Consider the following 4,643-nt stretch of genomic DNA (forward strand, 5'->3'; position numbering starts at 1 on the left):
TCGCTTAGGCCTAGATGTACCTAATAAATCAAAAATAGAATTTAGTGTTTTGTGTTTAAACGAAAAAAAAAGACCTTACATAGCACAACTTTTATTATTGTATTATGTTGGAACTGTTCTCAGCAGGAACACCTTCTGATAACAAAATATAAACCTCAAATCATTGCGATTCGGGTTATTTGTCATAATAGTTTCTGTTCTTAGGTGAGAGAAATTATGTAGTTGTTACGAATATACGATAACCATGGAATTTATCAAACCCCACATACAATGAATTCTATATAATACATCTTTGGTTTTCCGAGAAAGTTCATCCAGATTTTCCGGCGTGGTTTCCCCTTGTCAGCGATGCAGGACGGAGGGCCTGACAAGGACAGTTGTCTAGTCGTTCGGATGGGACGAAAAACCGAGGTCCCGTGTACATATTGGCGTGCACGTAAAAGATCCCTTGGCAGTTGGAATTCGATATAAGAGTAGGCCGTAGCGCCGCTGCCCGGGCAAAATTTCCCCCATAGCACACTGTATGGCATATGTCCGTCTTCATTAGCCCAGTTTAGGAGCAGAACAGTAGGACGTTAAACCCCTTTTCATGTCATTTCATCTTTGGTTTGTTTATCACCATTCCATTTGAATTTTTATCCGATTTTGATGAAACTTTAAATATATAATTGCATCTCGACGATGTCGGTGGCTGTAATTTCTTGGATTATGACTCCTGTCAATCTCTTGCAAAATGTGGGCGTATCTTGCATGGCAACGCCTTGTTGTATTAGCAAGGGTGAAATAGTGATAGACTGTCATTATTGGCTAAAGTTGCTTTATGCTGATTTTCAACAGTAGTTCATTCTCTTTATGCTAAATTCAGACTAAAGACAAAAACACGGCTACTACTGCCTGAACTGTCGTAAATTGTAAAAATGTTTCTTCAATTATGAACAAACTACTTAAACATACATTATGCAAGAGGTAAATCTGTCTATTGCAGGTCTTTCTTTAGGCCTGAAATGTTATCTAAATTATTAATTAGACTTTAATTAACTTATCCAGGCCATAATCAACTCTCGATGGCATCGGATTTCTCCGATATTAAATAGATTAGAACAGTTCAGCCATATTTTGATTCAAGCTAAAAATGGAGGAGCGAGACTTAGCTTCGAACTACCAGTACGGTGGTTGAAATTATTGCACACATCTTGTCAAACCTTCAAAGGCTAATATCTTCGCTCGCAATAGAGTAATTTGAATGAAATTTCACATTATTCATTTTGCATTAGCTATTTGTGAACTATTATAGCAAGAATGACTAGCTCTTTATCTAAATCATACATAATGTATCTTTAATTATGGGTATTAAAAACTTGTCAGCGGTGTAGGATGGGGGGGGGGGGCCTAACAGGGACAGCTGTCTAATACTTTGGACATTAGCGTCCACGTAAAAGATCCCTTGGTAGTTTGAATTCAATACAAGAGTTCTTATATCCCGGCCAAAATGTGTCTCATAGCACACTGTATGGCATATGCCCATCTTCATTAGCCCAGGCTGAGCAGAACAGTAGGACGTTAAACCCCATTCCAAGTTATAAGCCTACATATAGCGAGAAAATAATCTGTAAAAATCGGATAGACTTTTCGTTTCAGTAAATTGGGTCAGGCCGTTTAAAAATAGAACGGATCAGAAAATGAATTGAAAATGGCGGGAAAAAACTAAAAAATGGCGGGATGATATGAAAAAATTAAATTAGATAACTCTGAATGGAATTTATACTTTTGGTATCAGATTGACCTCAGTTGTCCAAATATTTTGTTCAAATTTTTAAATTTTGAACATTAAGGTAATAATTAATACCACATTAATACCCTGAATCCGACTATCCAGAAATGCATTCATTTCGGAAATAGGGGACGAATTATCCAAACTACGGCCTACGTTTATTTTTCACGCCCCTTAATGTGGATTTTTCACTTTTTTCATATTCAATTCCAAATGATGACCATCAGTTGACCGAAATCAAAATTCTGCTCTGCACGCTTTTTAGGCATTCCTTCAAGGATTCCAAAAATGTAACTCCCATGTCTGTAAGTAAAATATTGGAAAAGCCTTAGGTTTTTTTCACGTTTCAAGATGGTGGCTCTTCCGGTTCGATTCACAAACCCCATAGTGTCTTAGCTAGCACAGAAATATATTCTTAGGCAATCTGATCTACTTTTCAAATTTTTTTTTTAAAACATTGATCCCCAGTTTCTCCAAGGGGGGGGGGGGGATAAGTTAGAAAATTTCTAATGCCATCGTTGAAGTTGGATCAGCCAGGTCTACTGACATTCAAAGTTTTGTAGAAGTTGTCGAGTTGGATTTTACATCCGGGCTGAGATGTCAAGGACGTAATCTTCAAAAAATCGGAAATAGCAGATTTAAATTAAATGTGTCTTATGTTTTTAAAGAATTTTTCTTTAGTAAAATAGGTCAAATAGTCACAAAGTTACGGGGTGGGGGGGGGGGTATACTTGAGAATGCTGGGCATCCCTGCGTCGTAATCTTCCACTGTGTTCTTTAGGTCTTTTTTGTGATTGTGAGTGTATTGTGAAATAATTGTTTGGGTTTGTTTATCGTGTTTCTATGGCCATGTTATATCTTTTTATTGATCTACTCGTCGCTCGTTTTGCTGTGTCAGGTATATTGATTAAAGAGACAAGTTTAAAAAACAATAGTTAAATATCCGATTTGCGTGATATATAACTACATATAGAACGTCCTTTTTGAAATTAAAATAAAATTTTAATGGATGCATTAGAGAGAGAGAGAGAGAGAGAGAGATGGCGTTTAACGTCCACTCGACACAAACTAGGTCATTTCGGGACTGACACACGGTTTAATTTTATTTCAATAATTCGCTTGCGCGTAGGGGTCTTTAGCAGTGGGGGGAAACCGGAGGACTCGGAGAAAACCCACGAGGTTGGACAGGCGACCCTACTCCTTGTCACATACAACCGGATTTTTTTTTTAACGAGACCCCGTACCTCTCTAGAAACAAGCGGTGTCATATACTTTATGTGACGTAATCATTATATACGGAAGTTGCCCAGTGTGGTTAATTTTATTTGATTTCGCAATAATGTTCATAATGAGTGCAACTAAGCAGTAGTGAGCTGTCGACTTGGTTATTTGTAGACAAGGGTCGTTAAAAGGGGTATTCGTTTCATTTCATTTCTTTCCCGTTGCCTAGGCAAAGCGGCTTATAAACCAACATCCAATAGATTAGTCCTTCTATCATAGCACATTCCTAACAATTAATGGTGATTTTTTTTTACGTATGTCTCAGTTCTTTAGAGTCGGTGGATATTTGCGTGGGTGGAATGAATTTATCGTCTGTGAATTGTCCCTTTAACTCGACAACTGTTTAACAGACCGATCTTGCGTTTCTGTTGAATTAAAACAAATATAGAGTTTATATATTTATATCAATTAACATGCCGACATTAACATATGAATGGGTCGGGAATTCAATATGATTTACGAACAAGGTCACGTGTGTACTTTAACTGATTGAGACGTGAGGGTGTTCAAGTGCGTTTATCGTGTCGGATGGATGCGACTATTCTGCTACGGTTGGGTTTATCAAACGTAGGCTATAGCATTGAGAAATATATCGTGTGTTGTACAGACAGCTGACAATGTATCGTTTAGCTAAAATGCAGTATATATAGAAGACCGATCAACCATAGCAAACACTATTTATGTATACGGACATGTGACCTATTTTTATTGACCGGATAATCTGTCAATATCATATAACATGTTAAGCTAGTTATCGCTGTACACCTGACGTTAAAGGAAAGAAGGGGCTGTGATATTTACTTATTTACATGGCGGTTTGGATTATTTGCAAGTATTGAACAGTTCTAGAGATATGGTATTTATAGACTATATTGCGACATTTACATTGTTCGTTTGTGTTATCTTGTGAATGATGTGCCTGTTCACATATTGTTATATGGGCTAATCTAAATGAATTACGTGCCCGTACACGTATTATTATGAGACAATAATCTAAATATATCTGTATTTCGTTTCGTATAATAAAACTTCAAGAAAGTAAAACAAAAAACGAATTGAAAATACTCTGAGTAACCAAACGCCAGGGTTTATTTGCATTAATAAAAGCCAGTGAATAGACGTATCGTATTGATCACTTACTGCTGTACATTTTCATTATGAGACCGGACTCCAAAGGATTACCAAATATTTATAATAACTACTTAGATTAATATCTCTTCTAGGATATAATGACGTATTGACTGGGTTATCTGTTAAATCACAGTTAATCGATTATACCTTATTTTATACTTTCAATTAGTTTATCTACATAGTAATCATAATATACTTAATACTAATACTTCAAATCAGTTTTTACCTGTGTTTCTGTACTCATTGTAGGATCCCCGAACTTATGTAGTAATGTTACAGTCGGACACCAGCATGTCTTAATATTGTTGTGCGACAATCTGTCGGTATTGAAATTCTTAGTATGTGAATATTCAAACTTGCACAGTGGTATCAGGTGTCCTAGAAGTGGTATTGGGTGTTCTAGAAGTGGTGTAGAGTGTTCTAGAAGTGGTATAAGGTATTCTCGAAGTGGTATCAGTGT

This window comes from Patella vulgata, chromosome 4 (assembly GCF_932274485.2).
Source record: "Patella vulgata chromosome 4, xgPatVulg1.2, whole genome shotgun sequence".
NCBI lineage: Eukaryota > Metazoa > Mollusca > Gastropoda > Patellidae > Patella > Patella vulgata.